General features: G+C 40.1%; 1 long non-coding RNA gene and 1 pseudogene across 7 annotated transcripts in view; both read left to right on the plus strand.

The window, feature by feature from the left end:
* Positions 1–21,953, plus strand: part of LOC147366227 (uncharacterized) — a 514,655-nt gene that overhangs the window by 130,462 nt on the left and 362,240 nt on the right. The window lies entirely within an intron of this gene.
* On the plus strand, positions 1,950–2,039 carry LOC147366229 (U5 spliceosomal RNA; annotated as a pseudogene).

Below are 21,953 nucleotides of genomic sequence, written 5' to 3' on the forward strand. Positions count from 1 at the left end.
TCATCCATCCAGTGAATATTTACCAAGTGCCGGGCACTTTTCCTAGCTCCTGGAGAGACAACCAGGACAAGAACTCACGGTCAAGAGTGGAGATGGACAAACAAGCCTTGGACACACTTTGATAAGTGTCACAGCAGCACTAAGCACAGGGACTTCTGGAGCACATAGGAGGGACAACCTGGACTTCCAGCCTTGGGAAGGCTTCCCAGTAGGAGTGGTGATAAATGGAGGCCAGGAGGGGGACACAGGTGGGAGAAACAAGGTTGGAGAGGTGAACAGGCTGGATCCTACAGGCATTGGTCCCCAAGATGAGAAATTAGGGTTGTGTCTTGAAGGTAAAGAGAAGTGAGTGAAGGCTTGTGAACCAGTGAGATGATCAAATTTTCATTTTAAAGCGATCAGGACAATACTGTGGAGAATGGATTGAGAAAGTAAGACTGGGAGTGGGGAATCCAGTTGGTGGGCTACTACAGTCATCCAGGAGTATGCAAAACCCAATGTAAGCAGAGGCTTATCCTGTGAACTGGGGTGAGGCAGTGCAGCTGTATGTGGCCCTGAAGGTGGTATATGGTTGTATTTCTTTTGGTTGTATTTCTTTCCTAGGGCGCTCAGGCTTAAACAACAGAAAATTATTGTCTCACAGTTCTGGAGTCTAGAAGTCCAAGATGAAGGTGTTGGCAGAGTTGGTTTGGAGCGCCCGTGAGGGAAAATCTGTTCCATGCCCCTCTTCTAGATGTGGTGATTTGCTGGCCATCTTTGATGTTTCTTGGCTTGTATGTGTATCGCCCCAATCTCTGTCTTAATCCTCGCATGGCATTTCTTCCCTGTGTGTATGTCCAAATTTCCCCATTTTATAAGGACTCCAGTCATATTGGACTGGGACCTATCCTAATGACCTCCTTTTAACTTGATTATCTCCGTAAAGACCCTATCTCTAAATAAAATTCTTCCTAAGGTCCTGGGGATTAAGAGTCCAACATTTTTGGAGAGCCATTATTCAACCCATAACAGTGGTAGAGAAACTGAGTAACACGGGATCCCCACCATCATGGAAGAAAGATGTAGGCTGGAACTCTCTTCCCAGCTCTCCTGCTGGTCTGCACTTACATTCCTTCATGTGAATGCTCAGCCTGAGGTCTTCCTGACTGTCTTCCACAACTAGCACAGTTTGCCTACACTGTTTTGTTTTTCCTCATGGTATTTATCCCTACCTGATTTGTTGCATATTCAGTTTTCACTGTCTTCCCCCGCTGGAATGAAAGCTCCCGGAGAGAGCAGGGACTTCGCCTGTTTATTCTGTGTCTAAAACAAGTCTTTCACTGATTAGATTAATGAGGGAATGGATGGATGGAATGAATATAGCAGAAGTACCAAGGGAACCCAAATAAAGGGCTTAAGGAGGGGGTGGTCAGGGAAGATTTTTCTGGAGAAGGTTACTTTCCAGGTTGGCAGCAGAGAAATCTAGCAGAAAGGAGAACAGCAGCTTACCACTGTCTGCATTGTGGCTTGGCATGGACTTGAGGAAAACTCATCTGTTTGCGAGGATCGTTGATTGCTGAGTAGGGAGGGAGGTCCCTATTGGTGTGAACTTTTGATTGAAACAGAGCTTTTAGAGGTAAGCCTTGGGCTTCAGCTAAACTGAATTGAGGAAAGGCTGACAGAAGGGCCAAGCTTCAGAAGATATACACAACATTTTATACTTGTGTGGTGGAGCCAGGGTGAGGCTGGGGGGCAGCATGGGTTCTAATATTGGGTTTTATTATACTTTCTAAAGGATCTCACCTAATCCTCACCTGAACAAGTACGGATTACTTTCATCACTTCAGGAAGGAGGATTTTGAGAGTTAAAAAAACAAACACACCCCCTGCCACCCAACCTACCCAACACCTATCTTTTCAGAGGGATTAGGGAAAAGGGGAGAGAAGGACTCAATCAGAGACAGACACTGATACTCTGGTTTCCCTTCAGATTATATAAATCTTTTGCCTTTTACTAAAGATTTCTGTGGACAGAGACAGACACTGGTTGGGCCCACTCTCCTCTTCCCCTCCTCCCAAGACCTTGACTCCAGGTCTTAACTGAAGAGAAAAACACCACTGCTGCTTTGTCCCACCATCCACTTGGCCACCATAATGAGGCAGGAGCCTCTATTTGAGCATGAAGTGTGACAACAATCCCTATTTCTGCCTTTCTCCTTTCCTCCTATTCTCCTTCATTCACAGGATGGAAAATTCTGTTTTGCTGGTCTGTGGAATAATTGGGAAGAAGTTCTTCTACAGGAAGAAGCCCTGTATGCAGCCTTGCATTATCTGCCTTACATATATGTGTCTATGTCAAAATAAGATCTTCATATAATTTTTAAACCTATGAATTTTGTTCTAATTAATAAAGTACAAATTACTGGAAATAAAGTACAAATTCCATGACTAAACTTGGAAGAATTTTTTCTGCCTTCATGTATTTTCACATTTGATAGAAAGTTATTTTACCATGGAAGCAGGGGACAGTGAAATGTTTTTATTAAACAGGGGTCTTAAAACTTGACGGAGTTGATGCTATCTCACCTGAGAAGATGGTTGAAGATTCTAGAACATCATCTCTGATTCAGTAGATTGGGAGTGGGGCCTGAGGATCTACATGTTTTTTAAAAAAAAGCCTTTAAATTAGTTCTGATATTTAGTCCAGTTTGAGAACTACCAATCTTGTCCACAGGTGGGTGATGACTGGGGTTGTTCTGAAAGTGATCATGGGTATAGAGTAAGCCTGGTTTATGCTCGTGAAGTCCTGTTCCCCTGAATTGCCTTTTCCCCCCACCCGCCTTGATTGGAATTTTGCCCATCTTTGAAGGCCTAGCTCAGATAACATCTTTTTCAAACCTTCCCTGATCCCCAGATAGAAAAACTTCTGGCGCCCTTGGTGCCTCCCAGGGCATTTTGCTCAGCTCTTCCTTTCTGACTTATTCAGGCTTGAGTTTTGTGTGTTTGTGCCCCCTGCTGTAGCCTTCTGTGTGATGGCAAAGGTGCCTTGGTGAGCCCCCAGGGACTGCACAGTGTCATGCATAGAGTATCTTGCTTTAGTCTGCCTGGCATGTCTTAACAAAATACCACAGACTGGGTGGCTTAAACAATAGACTTTATTTTCTCACAATCCTGGATGCTAGAAGTCCAATATCAAGGTGTCAGCAGGGTTCGTTCTTCTGAGGCCTCTCTCCTTGCCTTGCGGATGGCTGATTTCTAGCTGTGTCCTCACCTGGTCGTTTCTTTGTTGCCTTTGTGCTGAAGTCCTGGGTGTCTCTTTGCCTGTCACCAGTGGACTTCTCTGGTGGCTCAGACAGTAAAGCGTCTATCTACAATGCGGGAGACCTGGGTTCCATCCCTGGGTCGGGAAGATCCGCTGGAGAAGGAAATGGCAATCCACTCCAGTACTCTTGCCTGGAAAATCCCATGGACAGAGGAGCCTGGTAGGCTACAGTCCATGGGCTTGCAAAGAGTCGGACATGACTGAGCAACTTCACTTTCACTTTCAGTCAGATTGGATTAGGACTCACCCATTATGGCCTCATTTTAATTTAATCACCTCTTTGAAGATCTTATAACCAAATACTGTTACATTCTGAGATGCTGGGAGTTAAAGCTTCAGTGTATGAATTTTAGAGGACACAATTTAGTCCATAACATGCCTCAAGTATATTTGGATAATTGACATTTTATTACTCTACAACTTTAACCATAAATTCAGACTTCCTAGGTGACTTTGTGGTAAAGAATTCACCTGCCAATACAGGAGACACAGTAGACGTGGCTTCGATCCCTGGATTGGGAAGTTCCCCTGGAGAAGGAAATGGCAGCCCACTCCAATATTCTTGCCTGGAGAATCTCATGGACAGAGGAGCCTGGTGGGCTGCAGTCCGTGGATCACAAAGAGTCAGACACAACTGAGCAGGCATGCATTCTCTCTCTTAAAAATAAACTAGACAATACTCACATGGGTTATAAAGTTGGATGAAGTATGTTGGAAAGCAAAAGAAAACGGAGTGACCTTAACTAGATAAATATGCCATCGAAAACAGGATTACATTCAATAGGAAAAACTTTGAAGGCCCCAGTAACAAATTGAACGGGTATTGGACAGGAAATTATTGACTAGGTATAACATATTCATCAATCAAGTTCCTACAGTCCTCCGTTCTACCAACTGAGCTATCGAAGAAGCTTGACTAGGTATAACATATTCAGTCACACACACACACACACACACACACACACACACACACATATTGTGAGTCAAACTGAGCTATTGGTTGGGAGGCAGCAATGGAATTCTGTTATTAAAAAGAAAACAATCGGAGTGTGTTAGAAGTGAGAATATCAAATGCTAGAACTGGAAGTAATTCTTTTGCTGCACTTGGCTCTTCTCAGAGATTGTGGTTGGTTTTTAACTTTACATTTTAATAAAGAGTTACAGAAACTAAAGACGGTTCATTGTAAAAAAAAAGGAAATATATTTAAAAGGATGGGAAATGGGACTTATAATGGCTGTTTAATCTGGAGAAGAAAAAGCTGACAGGTGACTTAATCCATATGTTCTGGTGTATGCACAGGGAAATGAATATGGTGGATCCTTTCCAGATGTTTTCCTTTTCCACTGAGACAAAGAAAAAAGCAAAGCATTTCTTAAAAGAGAGCTTTAGATCAGTGGTTTTCAAATTGAGTTCTATAGACCTTGAGTGTTCTTAGCCTCACTTTTGTGTGCATTATATATTAAGGAGTTCTTGTTCAAATTTGTTTTAAAACATTGTTCTGATATTAAACTGTTATGAAAACTAATGCTTTGGACAATACAAAAATCACAGAATTCTAATTCGGGGTGAGACTTAAAAAAAAATCTTATCCAAACTCCCTAATTTTCTAGATGAGAAATCTGAGGTCCTGAGAGGTTAAGTGACTTGTTAATAAAGGACTTCCTAAACATCAGGATTTTAAAACACCAGATCAGATTATCAGAGGCAACTAAGTCTTTACGAAGATTTCAGTGAAATAGGATAGAGAGGCATTGAATGGTTTAGATCAGCTTTTCCCAACTGGCCTTCTGTGTTATAGGTGGGAGGGTTGTAAAAGGCAGTAACAGAATCTGTGTCAATTTCTACTTCTTAGAAAGTAAGAAGTACAATCATTTAAAACTATTTTTGCAGTTCAAAATGGAAGTTTGAGAGTCTCTGAGAGTGTGCTGAGTGAGCCTACTAAGCTGCTAATAGAAACATCCAGCCAGCAGGCACTTAACTCAGTTTCTCTCTTGCTAAATACGCCTGTCAGAGGGGAGGTTTTTGCCATTTTGCTACTTGAATTTGTTTTGATTCTCATTCACATGTAATGTTTTTAAGGTAGAAAACAAATGGTCCTGAATTAAATAAATCAATGAGAAATGTCACTGTATAATCATTTTAATAATCATTTTGCAAAATGACTTATGACGATGCTTACCCCAAGGAAGGGTTACCTTCATATAATGAAAATTCTTATATAACACAAATACCTAACTCTAGAACTCAAAACTCAGTGCTAGAAAGAGAAAATATAGTGATGACTACATCCAAGTTGACCTTCAATTTGTAAGAAATAAAGATTCAATCAACTGCCTCATGAAATAATAGTGGAGTTATGTTTATAAATATAGTTTCAGGCTTTTATAAATATACAAAAACATAACAACATCCTTTTATCTAATTAGTTATAAATAACACAAAATTATTTTTTAAAAACCTAGTTGGTTTTTAAGTACAAAATACAAAAACTAAAAGCATGGAGAAATGAAAGTATTTTGTGTCAATTTCTGATATTAATATCATTGTATGTAGTTATATTTCAATATAGTTTAAATTACACATTTAGTACAAAATCCAAAGAGAATACGTTGCCTGTTTTAAATTTGTCAACAAATTACGCTTTTCCTTAATAATGGATTCAAAAGAAATCATACAATAGAAGACTACTACAAAGAAGAAAAGAATTTGTTTTTATATTTTTTGTTTAATAAGTGTTATTAAAAATTGGGTTAAAATAAATTCCAATAATACATTTATCTAAAAATAATATATTTATCTAACTTAGCTGAGTTAAGGTACTGGAAAGACTGAATGTTAACCACTTTATTTTTAAAATATAGGCTTCTAATATTAAATAAATATATGACTCCAAAATTGTGAGTTCAGTCGTCTTTCACTCATTGATTCATTAGTTCCGTCTTCCTTTTATTCATATGCCTGTGCAATAGCTAGATAAGAATAATATCTATGAGTGTGTGAATTATTTGTATTTTAATTGGCATTTTCTGAAGTGCTTGTAGAGCTTTAGTTCTTTTAAGTAATTTAAACAATCTTTTTTACACCGTCAATTTGTAGTAAGCAAGGGATTTCCAAACTAATTTAATGTGCAGCCTAGCTTCTGGGATGGGTATGTAGGGGTATCTGAGAAGCACCCTCAGAATAACTTTGAGATAAGATTATCTTCTAGGAGTGAAAGAAAGGAGCATAAATGTGTTCAAGATAAGATCAGCATTCTTAGCAGGAAAGCGAAGCTTCTTAGGCCTCCTGGGTCCCTTGACAGTAGCCACCAGAATTCTAGGCACCGGAAGGGCATACCTCCTGTTGTAAGTTAATAAACTGCTATTCATCAATCTCTTTTGGTTTGATGAGTGAGCCAGTTCATCTTTGGATGGATAATCAGCTAAGCTGAAGATGCTTAACAGGCCTTGGTCTGTGGTGTCTTCAACAAAGGGGAGGCATAGGTACAATGACTGATCCTTTGACATCCCTCCCTTTGTGTTATCTCTGAGCTACAAATACAGTGGTCTGTTGAAATAATTTGCAGTATTGAAAAATCAGAATGGTACTTACTGGTGTCTTATAATGCCTTGCCCTCCTATGAAGTTTTAGTGTGATTTTGCTCCAGCTGGTCAGAATCTCCATTCTTGTCCCTATTATATATGCCTTGTGATTTTCCTTCATAGTCCTTCTTGGGATGTGTAGTTACACATTTATTTTGTGACTCTTTAATTACTGTCCCCACGATGGCAGGGACCACACTTGAATCTCATCCCATTGTCACAGCATTATATCCCCAGTGCAAAAACAGGATCTAGCTCAGAGGCAGTGATCATGAAGATATAATAAAACTTCTCATTCCTCTGACCCTTACTGTTAAGCAATTGAAGTGTAATTTAAAATCTTCTTTTAAAAAAATTAAAATGTTTTCCAGTATTCTAGTTTGCCTCTCTGTAGACTCTATAAAAGTTTTCTCCATAAGTGCTAATCTATGCTAGATAATTTAGAAAAAGAATTTATTAATATAAAATTTAATTTTTGTTCATGTTTTCAAAACTTCTTTAGTTCTTGTTGCATTTCCCACCTTCTCAGGATTCAAAATGCTCCCTCGCAATTAAGCTCTTCTCTAGGTCACTGTATTTTTTAAAATCAACTTTGTGTATCCTTCATAATGTATTATGAGGGAGAAGAGATTTTGAGAATCAGGACTCCTCATCCCTGTTTCTTTCTACATTTAAGAGGATATTATTGAAGTGGATTGAGCAGAAGATGAACCTGTATGCAATGCATTTATATGTTCCCACATTTTCTGGTGCAATAGTGGAGCATAAGGATGATTTTATGGAATATTAATTTAGATGTAAGTTCCAGAGCATTATAACACCCACATGGAGTCCTTTCAATGGTCTTTGTTGCTTTGTTCCCAACCCAGGGATCAAACCCAGGTCTCTCTCATTGCAGGCGGATTCTTTACACCTGAGCCACCAGGGAAGCCCAAGAATACTGGAGTGGGTAGTCTATCCCTTCTCCAGGGGAATCTTCCTGACCCAGGAATCCAACTGGGGTCTCCTGCATTGCAAGCAGATTCTTTACCAGCTGAGCTACCAAGGAAGCCCTTTGTTGCTTGACAGGTAGCAACAAGAGAAAAGGAGATAGGAAAAGTTAGTGCAGATATAAAGCAAAAAGTCCAGAGTTCATGAGGCAAGAGGACTCTGCTGTCTGAGATCTTAGGTGATTAGATAAAAGGTGCAAACTGGAACCTGCAAAGTGAAACTCATTTAGTTAGCTTTAACACAGCGTGGTTTTCTGTATGTCACCCCTCTTTCTCTCATTGCCACTACCACAAACTCTTCCAAGCTGGGGACTGTAAGTTATATTTTTGTGTTCCCTAATACCTAGTACAGTGTGAATTCATAACTTGGTTTGTATAGAACTGTAACCCAGTCTCTTTTCATTTTACTTTGCTGATAGAGAGTTATTAAATCAGGGGAAAGAGATTTTGATAAGGAAAGTTAGTCTTAGGAAATAAAAACAGGCTCAAAATAGATCTCCCCTGGTGGCTCAGGTGGTAAAAGTGTCTGCCTATAATGCAGGAGAGCCGGGTTTGATCCCTGAGTCAGGAAGATCCCCTGGAGAAGGAAATGGCAACCCACTCCAGTACTGTTGCCTGGAAAATCCTATGGACGGAGGAGCCTGGTAGGTTACAGTCCATAGGGTCTCAAAGAGTTGGACACAACTGAGCAACTTCACTTTCAAAATAGATCAGAAACTGTTTTATCTATTTAAATATACACTTAAATGGAGAAGAGAAACTATATTCTGATATATATTAATTTGGTAAACAACAAACTGGATTAATTGGCTTTACAAAACTCTTAAAGAATTTTATTTTTTGGAGGAGGTGACTAAGTTACAGTTAGTAAGTATGCTTAGAGAGTGAAAAGTGAAAGTGAAGTCACTCAGTCGTGTCTGACTCTTTGCGACCCCATGGACTGTAGCCTACCAGGCTCCTCTGTCCATGGGATGTTTCAGGCAAGAGTACTGGAGTGGGTTGCCATTTCCTTCTCCAGGGGATCTTCCTGACCCAGGGATCAAACCCTGGTCTCCTGCATTGTAGGCAGTCGTTTTTACCATGAGCCACCAGGGGAGTCAGATACTACAGAAATTCATTGAGGTTTGAGTCTGTGTTTTGATCTTTTGTTCTCTGATCATCTATATTTGTGGTTCTCTTTTGAATGTCCTTCTTTGTCAGCAAGAGTGTACAACTGTCATGATGGTAGTTATTTAGCTTGATGTAGCTGTGCTCCCGTAGTCATGTATGGATGTGAGAGTTGGGCCATAAAACTGAGTGCTGAAAAATTGATGCTTTTGAACTGTGGTGTTGTAGAAGATTCTTGAGAGTTCCTTGGACTGCAAGGAGATCAAACCAGTCAATCCTAAAGGAAATCAGTCCTGAATATTCACTGGAAGGACTGATACTGAAGCTGAAGCTCCAATACTTTGGCCACCAGATGCGAAGAACTGACTCATTGGAAAAGATCCTGATGCTGGGAAAGATTGAGGGCAGGAGAAGAAGGGGATGGCAGAGGATGAGATGGTTTGGATGGCATCACTGACTTGATGGACATGAGTTTGAGCAAGCTCTGGGAGATGATGAAGGACAGGGAAGCTGGGGTCACAAAGAGTTGGACACGACTGAACGACTGAACTGAACTGAACTGAACTGAGCTGTGTTCCTAAAAATGAAAGGGCCTGGGTAGCTAGAGCTAGAAAGTTTCAGTTTTCTTTAAATGTGTCAAATTACTAACATCATCAAAATCTTTACCAGAGTGTCCACTGATGGATGAATGGATAAAAAAGAAGGAAATTTTATCATTTGTGACATCCTGGATGGATCTTGAGGATATCACACTAAGTGAAATAAGTCAGACAGAGAAAGACAAATACTGTATTATCTTACTTGTATGTCGACCTAAAAACACAAAACAAAACAAACTCTAATTCGTTGATACAGAGAACAGGTTAGTGGTTGGCAGAGGTGGGGGTGTGGTGGTAATTGTGGTTGTGGTAGTGAAAATGGGTGAAGGTGATCAAAAGGTACAAACTTCCAATTATAAAATAAAATAAGTCCTGGGGATGCTATGTGCAGCATGGTAACTCCAGTTAATAATGTGTGTGTGCGCTGAGTCACTTAGTCATGTCTGACTCTTTGTGACCACATGGGCTGTAGCCCACCAGGCTCCTCTCTCCATGGAATTTCCCAGGCAAGAATACTGGAGTGGGTTGCCATTTCCTACTCCAGGGGATCTTCCTGACCTAGGGATTGAACCTGCCTCTCTTGCCTCTCCTGCATTAGTGGACAGATTCTTTACCACTATACCACCTGGGAAGTCCTAGGTAATAACACTGTGTTACATATTTAAAAGTTGTTAAAGAAAGGAAGAAAGAAGGAAAGTTGCTAATAGAGTAAATCTTAAAGGTTCTCATCACAGAGAAAAAAATTTGTAACTATGTGTTGATGGATGTTATGGTGATCATTTCCCAATATATACAAACATTGAATCCTTATGTTGTATACCTGAAACTAATGTAATGTTATATGTCAAGTATTTCTCAATAAAAAGAATCTGGTTGGTGTACAAACTGTGACTCTAAAACAGTAGGGAAGGTTTCATAAGCCATATGCAAGAATATTCCTGATTGCAACCACACCTTGAATGAAAATAGAGGTTTTGAAGTAAACTCATAAGAATCATGGAATCATTGTAAGTTACAGATGGGAGGGCTCTTAAGGTCGTCTAGTCTAACCTACTGCATTTGGAGATTAGAGATTCAGGCTAAAGGAGGTAAAATGACTTGCCCGAGGACACAGAGGGAATCAAGAGCACATCAGAAAGAGATGAACTGTTCTATGGAGTTCATGCCCATTTGCTGTGTGTTTCTGACAAACTTGAGGGGATCACCTGCACACGAGCTGGCATTATATTGAAGCTACAGGGAGCTAAATGCTCCCCGCACAGTACAGGCCAGAGACTGTCATCATGAGGTTGCCAGGGTTGTTTTTAGCTTCTAGAATCTCTCGAAGGGCAAGCCCTTATCAGAACTCTTGCTGGGGAGTATGTGTGGGTTGTGCTGGAGGTCAGGCGTTTGCTCTGAAGCAGGTGAAAGATAAAGGACCCCTGTTCACACAAAGATGCAGAATCAATTCACTGATAACATCTTGATGTTCTGTTTTCAGATAATTTCTTGAGAACCTTTTGGGCAAATATGATAGAAATCAGCACTATAAACTAGAATTCTGGAACACCTGCAGGCCATGGTACAGTTCTGACTTGGGTGAAGACTGCTCAGTGGACAAATAGAATCTGAAAAGGAAAAGTGTCTAATATGGATTTTACTGACAAGTTCATTGTGTCCCTTTATCAGTGCCTGCGAGACCACTTGATCACCTTTCTTTCCAAGCACCCTTGTTTATTACAAGTTTCTTTTAATTTTTAGAACACAAAGATGTTATGACTGGACTTTTGAGATGTAAATAGACATGAAGTTTGCCCTTCGAAAGTAAGTGAAACTAGAAAGGACTGCACATGATGTGTGAGACTAGCCATACTCAGTGAGATTGTCTATTTGGGTTTGGTTGGGGAGAACAGGGATAAACTATCTAACTAAGATGACCAGGCTATGAGTCTTAGAGAGGCACTCTCATGACAGTAGAGCAATGAAACCACTTTGGAAAAGCCCCAAAGCAACACAAATGATTAGTATCAACTATGAAAGCCAAGATCTGATAGACAAGTACCTGAAGAACGATGGACAGAGGTTCATGACATGGTTACAGGAGGCAGGGATCAAGACCATCCCCGCACAAAAATGTAAAAAGGCAAAATGGTTGTCTGAGGAGGCCTTACAAATAGCTGAGAAAAAAAGAAGCTAAAGGCAAAGGAGAAAAGGAAAGATATACCCATTTGAATGCAGAGTTCCAAAGAATAGCAAGGAGAGATAAGAAAGCCTTCCTCAGCGATCTGTGCAAAGGAATAGAGGAAAACAAACATGTCCATGACGGAGCGACTAAACTGAACTGCTGGAAGCCAAAATCTAATGAGTTGTCTGAAGGAAGAGGTGTTAACTGAAGGCAGTTGGTCAGCATCATTTAGATGAAATGGAGTCTAAAAAGGGAGATTTGGCTGTGTTCATCTGCACTGGACAAAAACGATACAAGTGTGGGTTCCTTGAAAAGTGTCCTCTTCTACATGGCAGTGTTTGCTCACTGGTTTTACCATGACCTTTGTCACCATGATCATTTTTCTCGCTCTGATTCCATGGCCACCAAGGAAATTTCTGATAAATCAGTTCAACTTGTCAGAACCAGAGGAAGATATAGGGAATATTGTTAAGATATTATGGTAGGGGAAAACTTTTTAAGGAATATACAAAAAAAACCCATAAATTATTCATGAAAAGACTGCTTCTTTTGACAAATGAGATAATAATGTTAAAAGACAAATAGGAGACTAGAACAATATATTTGTAACATATATGATAGGAAAAGGATTATTACCCAAAAAGTGTAAAACATGTTCAGTTCAGTTCAATTCAGTTGCTCAGTCACGTCCATCTCTTTGTTGACCCCGTGGACTGTAGCACGCCAGGCTTCCCTGTCCATCACCAACTCCCAGAGCTTGCTCAAACTCATGTCCATCGAGTTGGTGATGCCATCCAACCATCTCATCCTCTGTCACCCTCTTCTCCTCCTGCCTTCAAACTTTCCCAGCAACAGGGTCTTTTCCAGTGAGTCAGTTCTTCACATCAGGTGGCCAAGTATTGGAGCTTCAGCTTCAGCATCAGTCCTTCCAGTGAATATTCAGGACAGAGTTTCTGAATGGAAATAGACTGAAAGGAAATAGGATGGACTGGTTTGAGCTCCTTGCAGTCCAAGGAACTCTCAAGAGTCTTCTCCAACACCACAGTTCAAAAGCATCAATTCTTCAGCACTCAGCTTTCTTTATGCATGACTCTGGAAATCTATGCATGACTACTGGAAATACCATAGCCTTGACTAGACAGACCTTTGTTGGCAAAGTAATGTCTCTGCTTTTTAATATGCTGTCTAGATTGGTCATAGCTTTTCTTCCAAGAACCAAGCGTCTTTTTAATTTCATGGTGGCAGTCACCATCTGCAGTGATTTTGGAGCCCAAGAAAATAAAGTCTGTCACTGTTTACATTGTTTCCCCATCTATTTGCCATGACATGATGGGACTGGATACCATGATCTTAGTTTTTTGAATGTTGAGTTTTAAAACATAATAAGTATGTAAAAATACGTTTAAAAATGCTATCAAGCTAATTAAAAAAAAAAAGACAAAACCATCCAGTAGGAACTTCTTGGTGGTCCCGTGTTTGACAATCCCCTGCCAGTGCAAGGGACATGAGTTTGATTCCTGGTCCAGAAAGATCCCCCATGCCGCAGAGCAGTCAAGCCTGTGTGCCACAACTATGGAGCCTGTACACCAGAGCCCGTGCTCTGCAATAAGAGAAGCCACTCCAGTGAGAATCTCCTGCACAGCAACTGGAGAGTAGCCCCTGCTCACCGCAACTAGAGAAAGCTGGTGCATGGCAACAAATAAATAAATAAGAATTAAAAAAACCCACCACCCAATAGGAAAGTGGACAAAAAAGTGAACAAGTAACTCACAGCAAACCATAGGGAACCAAGTGATTAATGAATATATGAGATGATGCTCATATATTTGACAATAATCTGGGGAGCTAAAAATGAAATACCAGTGGGATTTAATTTTAGTTTCCTGAGTTTGGAAAACTTAGAGAGTCTAGTACTATTTGCAGTTCAGAACATGGGGAAGCAAACCAATATGGCTTCTGGAGTATGAACGGGTGTAATCATATTGGAAGGCCCATAGCCTATAAATCAGCAATTCTACCTCCAGGTATATACTTACAGAATCTCTTGTACACATGTACGAGAAGGGAATGGATAAAATATACTATAGTCATACTATAGAATACTGTAGAGCAGTGGGAAGAAGTAAGCTAGCTAGGTCTGTGTAACTCTACATAAATGGCTCTCAAAAAGTCTTTTTTTCTTTCAGCTTTATTTAGGATAATTGAGAAATAAGATGGTAAGATATTAAAAAGAAAAGAATCAGGATAGGATGATACATGTAAGAAGATATTCTACTTGGTGGACCTAAGTATTTCAGCCACCGAGAAAGCATGTTCTTTTCCTATTAAAACATAATAAGTCTGGGAATGAGTGTATATTTTATTTTAATTTTGGTTAGGACATGTCAGACTATTGAGTCTGCTAAGCACTTAAAAAATTGAGTTTCTGCACCTGAAAGCTAAGAATCACATTCTACAATATAGTGACCCCTCCAACCAAGTATTGTCACCTAATGGCTAACTGGACCCCTCTAGGGCATGGAGGCATAGTTCATTCTCTATGAATACCATGTCTTTTGGTTCTGATGTCCTGTGGTGTGTGTGTTTCATGCCTGGCAGATTTCACCGGAAATAGCTGCCCCATCAGCCACCATACTAGTGATGCCCCACTGGAAGCTTCCAGACGCCTACAAGTCAGCCAGGCAGTGAAATAAACATTCTAGCACCTTTAGATACTTCTGAAATCTGCAGACCTTTAAGATGCTTCAGACTGTTTAAAATGTTAAGTGGGTTTTGCTTTTGACTTGAATTATTTAAAATAATATCAAGAACAATAAGAACCTCAAGTTGATCAGAAACTCTAATTGGCAATTATATATTATTATATGTACAAAATAAGAAAGTTAATAATTAACTGATCCAGTTGGTTAGGGATCCCTCTTACCCGCCCCCCGCCAAAGTGAAAGTTGTTCAGTCCTGTCTGACTCTTTGCAACCCTACAGACTATACAGTCCATGGAATTCTCCAGGCCAGAATACTGGAGTGGGTAGCTAGGGGTTTTTCCCAACACAGGGATCAAACCCAGTTCTCCCACATTGCAGGTGGATTCTTTATTAGCTGAGCCACAGTTTCTAAGGAGAAAAACAATAAAAGAAGTCTTTGGTGATGGCTTTTGTCTGTCATCAACTGCCTCACTGAATTTTCCTCCTTAGACAACACTATGTCTAATGTCTTAGAAAAAGAGTGTGCCCTTGGGGAAAATAAAGAAAGAAAGGAGGAAGACTGCACTTCCCGAGGGGCACACTGTGTGCCATATAATACACTATTTGCTTGGTATCCATTGTCTTGTTTAATTTCACTTAAATTTAATTTTCATAAATTTCATTTAATTTTGATATCAACTCTGCTAAAAAGGTATTATTATCTGAGGCCCAGAGAGTAAAGTGATTTGACTAAAGTCACTCAGCTGCCAACAGGCAGAGCTGGGGTTTCAAATGAAGTCTCCCTGACTTCACAGGTGAAAGGCTTTCTATTACTGTCTATTAACTTTAAAAGACCCTAGGGTAGAACAGGACTCTGGGCCAGGGTTACCTTTTGCAAAGCAGGAGTTGTGTTTATTGTTTCTCCAAATCCAGAAAAATGGCTTCAAAATTTATTGGCCATTCATCCCTCTTTTCACCACTTGGAGCACTTCCCCTCTTCTTCCTCCTACTCTTCACCTCCCAACTTTGAATGAGATAAAAGCTTTTCAAAAGACATAATAAGATACAAGGACCTTTACACAAGGATAAAACAGCAAAAGATAAACATCAAAAGATGGATAATGGGATGGGTAAATCCTGGGGGAAGCAAATTTTCTCAGAACTTCCTGGTAGTCAAGGGAAAGAGAGAAATATCCTCTCTTAGATGGTTTCATTGTTAAATAAGGAAAGGATTACTTGTTCATTAGGAAAGATTTTTTTTTTCTTGTTGTTACTCTTAGCCCTGAATGGGATTTATCATAAATCCCATGAGTTATCCTAAAAGAGATATTAAATGACATAAGAGAAAATTCTAGGGAACAGTTTTATTAAAAAAAATAAAACTAACAACGTTTTGTTCACTACAGATGTCTACAGGTGAATGTTTAGGTCTTAATTGTTTATTCAGTTCAGTTCAGTCGCTCAGTCGTGTCCGACTCTTTATGACTCCATGGACTGCAGCATGCCGGGCCTCCCTGTCCATAACCAACTCCCAGGGTTTACTCAAACTCATGTCCATTGAGTTGGTGATGCTATCTAACCATCACATCCTCTGTTGTTCCCTTCTCCTCCTGCCTTCAATCTTTGATCTTAGAAAAATCTTCCCTTGAAAATCTTCAATGGCTTCCTTCAATGGTATCACTCAGACTATCTCTCCCACTTGTTTAGAGTCAGTCTCTTGATTCTTTTCCTGCCACATTTTAGACTGGAAATCCTTGGAGAAGGACCACAGTGGCTCCTTGTGCTTTGTGTAAAACATACAGACACACACACAAGATATACAGCATGTAAAGGATCATTCTATAAGGGCTAGATTTTTATAATGCTTTATACTTAAAAAAAAACCCTACTTATAAATATCTACTTGGGAAACTTAGCAATCAGGCAAGATATCTGAATTTTATTCATTAAACCATATCTATTACATCTGACCCACTGATGTGTTTGTTTTTCTCTTTGTAAAAGCTCCTATTTTTACTTCCAGATTGAACCATTCACAAGTTCTTCGCTCTTTCTGCTTTGTTTCTTGTTGCACATGCCAGAAGTCAAAACTTTCTGCAGAGTACAATGGATAATTTTGAACTCGAATAATCCATTTCTTCTTTCTCATGTTTATTAGAATCATAACAATTTTTAGTTACTTTCCGAATTTTTCCCTCTTCGTAACGGTTGCTGCTGCTACTGCTGCTAAGTCGCTTCAGTCGTGTCTGACTCTGTGTGACCCCTGAGACAGCAGCCCACCAGGCTCCCCCGTCCCTGGGATTCTCCAGGCAAGAATACTGGAGTGGGTTGCCATTTCCTTCTCCAATGCATGAAAGGGAAAAGTGAAAGTGAAGTCGCTCAGTCGTGTCTGACTCTGAGCGACCCCATAGACTGCAGCCTACCAGGCTCCTCCGTCCATGGGATTTTCCAGGCAAGAGTACTGGAGTGGGGTGCCATGGTTATTCAGTTGCATTTCTATGCACTCTTCCTTTGATTCTGCATCTATAGATTTTGTGTACTTCTGGCATTATACAGGTATATAACTTTTTTTTTCTTTCGCATGTAGACTAAGCTTTACTGCAGTTTGAGGCAGACCAAGGGGGAGATTATATTTTAATAGCACAATACATTTAGAGCTGATTTCTAATAAATTGTGTATGATTGTGATGAAAGCAACTGATTTAATTGCATTATAGAGGAGTAAAATGATAGAAAAAGGTAATTTTCCATGATAGAAAAGTAACTCTTGTGGAAAATGCAAAAAGATGTTTAAAAAAAATGGCGCAAAAATTGCCAGTTTTCCAAAAGTTGACATTTTAGAAATTTTTCTTACAGAGTTTTTTCGGAAGGCTTTTCCAAGGACTCCAGATGGAGTTGGGGTGAAGGTACAGGACTCTTTCCAGCACTATTGCTTGCAGAGCTGTGTACCTTGACCTTGCACGTGTCTGGAATTAGTGTGGGTTGCTTCTAACTCCCTGGGCTGCAAGTAGCTAGCTGCCTTTATAAATGCCACTGAGATGCGTCTAGCACAAGTTATCACATCTGGCTGGTCTTGGGTATAGGAAAGAGCCTCAGCTATTGGTTAACAGGCTGTGAAGAAGCCATTTGGGTAAAACATAGTACCTTCAAATATGGCACTTTATTTTCAGCTGCAAGTTCCTTTTCTCCCCTCCTAGATACTCTCTCATTTCCCCACCCCCTTGCCTAAGAACTTTTGTTTAAAACTGTTGGGGTTTCCCTTTCTACTTTATCTATCCAGAACAAGTTTTGTTAGTGGTTCACCTGTTTAGAATACGGGGAACACTGATGATAGAGAAGTATTCCTGGTGGGCAGAACTCCTTTCCTACCATTGCTTCAAGATCCCCCTAAATTTAGTGCTCTCTTTTTTCTGACTCATAGCTCTCAAGCTCCCCATCTCCCCTGGTGGTCTGGTGTTAGCCTGAAGTTGGAGGTTTCTGGCAAAAGGTGGTTTGCGACAAGTATTCTCACCCAGCTGCAGTGGGCTGTAGGGGTGGAGGTGGGGGTGGGGGTGGGGGTCGAGATCAAGCTGTGAAGACCCTGTGCTGTTGGTGCTCTTCCCTGGTTTGCAAAACTGTCACGTGGGGACCAGGATGGGGAAACTGTTCTTCAAGATGCTTGTGCATATCAAATGCGACTTCCTAGAGGCTCCCTCTATGCCGCTTCTGCATTTCAAAGAGGGTTTATTTATCCCATTAGTTAAGTCCTCACACTTAAGGCAGAGAGGCTTTTTACAGGTGTGGAACTCTTTTAGAAAAGACTTTCTATACGTTTCCCTGTGTTGAGCTGACAAGAAGTTCCCACATGGGTTGCTATGCTAATTCAAAAGATGTTTTGTTGCTCTAAGGAGAAAAGCAAACACTTCAGGAAGAGGAAGTTTTCACAGAATATTGTAGATCTGGTGTGAGTGAATGAAACTAATATTTTCCTTCCTTTAGCAGATTCATCGTGGCAATCACAGTTACAACTATTATCATTTAGTGACACTAAGCTTATTCGTTGCCATTGTGATAAGTTTCCTAGTTAATCCTATGACTCCAAGTCTCCCATTTCTTCAACACATTCTACAAACTACAGCTATAGTGATTTTTCTGTCAAAAATCATATCATGTTACTCCTTGAAATGAAAGAAGTAAAAGTGTTAGTGCCTCAGTCGTGTCCAACTCTGCGACCCTGTGGACTACAGCTCTTCAGGCTCCTCTGTCCATGGAATTCTCCAGGCAGGCATACTGGAATGGGTAACCATTCCCTTCTCCAGGGGATCTTCTGGGCCCAGAGATGGAACCTGCAACTCCTGCGTTGACGGCAGGTTCTCTATGTGACTCCTTACTCTCCACTTAAAATCCTTCAAGGACCCACAGAAGGCAATGCTACCTTTTTAGTTTAGCAGAGAAATTCTTCAGTACCTAGCCCCTGCCATCCCGCCCAAATGTACTCTCCTACAATCAGTATACTTTCTTTCTTTCTTTTAGTTGCGGCATGTCAACACTTAGTTGGGGAATGCGGGATCTAGTTCCCTGACTAGGGATCAAACCTGGGCCCCCTGCATTGGAAGCGTGGAGTCTTAGCCATTGGGCCACCAGGGAAGAATCCAGTATACTTTTTAAAAGCAATAGAGAACTAGCACCTGTAAACAGTAATTATTACGTACCAAGCTTGGAGCTAAATGCTTTGTGTGCCCTTTGACCCTCTTAATGACTCCACAAATTAGATGTTCCTACTTTACAGAGAAACTAGAGACTTAGGTTAAGTAACTGGGGGAAGTCATCAGCTTCTGAGTGGTGGAGGGCGGGCCCCGGGGTCTGTTGTCACAGTCTGGGTTTAGCCAGTGTCCTGTACTGTACTCCGTACACTGTGGAGCCAGTGCACCATGTTGTTTCTCCTGCTGAATTGCTGGCTGTTTCTTTCCCATGGGCTCAGTTGAGACTCCTCTGGAAGCCTTCCCAGGCTCCCCAGGGCAGAGTTGGGAAATGATGCCTCTACAAGTATGGCACCAAGGTAGTGTGTGCCGTGGAACCCTCATTAAATTGTATTGGGTTTATTTGCATCTCTGTTTCCCTGACTAGACCGTGAACTTTTGGGGGACAAGAAATTTAGTCTTTGTATTGTCAGTGTCTACTTTAGTCCTGATGCATGACTAGCTGGTGTGCACTGAGTTCTTGTCAAATAGAATGGATCTATAGGAATTGGGAAATATGATGCTTATCAGGTTTGCTTATTCTCAATCACCCTTTGAAAGTCTATTCTCTGGCCCACAAGTTCTCTGTCAAAAGGTTTCTACATCCCTCAGGGTCCTTGAAGATTTTAATGAACTTCTTGAGGTATTTTCAATATTTCAAAAATGCTAACAGAAATCATTTTGCTAACCTGAGATAAATCCCTGTGGGCTAAATAAAATGTCAGGTTTCTTTGCTTTTGGCTAAAATCATATCAACTTGGTATGATAACAGAGATTTTTTTTTCCTAACGATCAGAAACTTTGATTGGCAGGAAAGTCTTATGTGTGATGAATAAAACAATAAGAAAATAAGTTTTCTGTGATTAAAATAATGCTTGTTTAGTGAAAGAAGTTTCTCAAAAATTAAAGTCATATCGGGGAAAACTAATAAAAGTGACTCTTAATGGTGATTCTCTGTGATCTTTTGGAATCCTTCACAAATAGTGGGAAATCTGCCTTAATTAATGGACACATATAGCCTGCAATCTTATCTGCGTAGAATCTCCCTTTCAGAAAGCTGAGCAAATTATCTCTCTGATTGTATAAATAAGGCTTTTTTAAACATTTTTTTAACCTCTCTGTTGACAATTGAATGTTAGAATGATATAGTTTCTTTGTGTGATCCACTGATCATTGGAATTAATATTCAATTGAAGTTATGTTATTTTCAAAATTTTTTATCATTACTGCTTTGCAAGAAGGGGGAGAGAGAGAGAAGGAGAGGAGAGAAGAAGGAATGAATAAAGAAAAAAAAAAAGGATAAGAGAGCATAGCTGAGAAATTAGTTTTTCTCTCTTTGCTATGAAAGCCTTTTTCTAGCCAGCCTATTTTGGTTATGAACATTGCCAGCAGGCTACTTTATTGAAATAAAATCCAAATCTTTAATTTGTTAGGTTTTTCACTGACTTGGTCTGGAATACATGATTATTATAAATTATTCATTCCTGTCAGTGAAGGCAAAAGGTCCTTCATTAGTACTTCTGGCTCTGTCACAAACCTTTCCATGGGATCATTTGGTCTTACGATTTATTATAGAATTTATAGTGTATAAACATTGTCATAACCTTTGGAGTTATAAACTCGTCAAACCTTTTGTAATATCTCTTCAGTCCCTTGTACTGTTTGGCTGACACAGCTTCCTAGGGTTGTAAATATTCTTCCTTTTCTTGAACATCATTTATAGATAAGGCTACTTTTTTATTTCTGGACTCCCAAAGTCATAGTAATCAAGCTTCATATAAGGTAGCAGTCAGGCTCTGATACCTGCAGCACCGAATTCTATTCCATTTGAAGTGCAGCCATCATCTATCTCCTTGCTCTAGTTCATCCTCCACAAAGAAGCTGGAGTTTTCTATTCAAAAGCCAAATTGGATCCTATGGATCCTCCGATTAGAAATCCATCAGGACTCCTCAATGCTGACATTTTCAGCTCCAAATTCCTTGATGTGATATTCTAGGCCCTTGATAATTCATCTTCAAGGCTAACTTTTCAGCTTTTGCCAGCAGAGACACTAAAATTCTTTTTCTAATAAATTTTTATTAGAGTGTAAGTGCTTTACAATGTTGTGTTAGTTTCTGCTGTACAAAGAAGTGAGTCAGCTATACGTATACATAGATCCCCTCCCTCTTGGGCCTTCCCTCCCCCTGACCATCCCAACCATGAGGGTCATCGCAGAGCACTGAGGTGATATGCTTTACAGCATGTTCCCACTAGCTGTTTTACACATGGCAGTGTATATACATCAATCCTAATCTCTCAATTCTTCCCACCCTCTCCTTATACCTCTGTGTCCACATGTCTGTTCCCTATGTCTACGTTTCTATTCTTTCCCTGGAAGTAGCTTTGTCTCTACCATTTTTCTAGGTTCCATGTATATCTATTAATACAACCTAAATGTTCAAAAACAGATGAATGGATAAAGAAAATGTGGTACATATCTATAGAAATGTGGTACATATCTACAGTGGAATATTACTCAGCCATAGAGAAAGAATGAAATTGGATCATTTGTAGAGATGTGGGTGGACCTAGAGTCTTTCATACAGAATGAAGTGTGACACTGAGGTTCTTTTCTGTCTGACCACTTTGGATGCTGGCCTCTCTCCAACATGACGTGACCTTTTGTATCTAGAGTGTTCCATTCCCACTCATCCTCCAAAACTCTGTTCAAATGTCATCACTTCTGGGTATGAATGCTCATTCTTATGTTATAGCATATATCACCTTTTGATTTGTACTGTAGTTGGCCCTTTTCCTGTCTGCCTCTTCCAT

This window comes from Bos grunniens, chromosome 9 (assembly GCF_055505025.1).
Source record: "Bos grunniens cultivar Pamir isolate PY7600 chromosome 9, Bosgru_T2T1.0, whole genome shotgun sequence".
NCBI classification, from domain to species: Eukaryota; Metazoa; Chordata; class Mammalia; order Artiodactyla; family Bovidae; genus Bos; species Bos grunniens.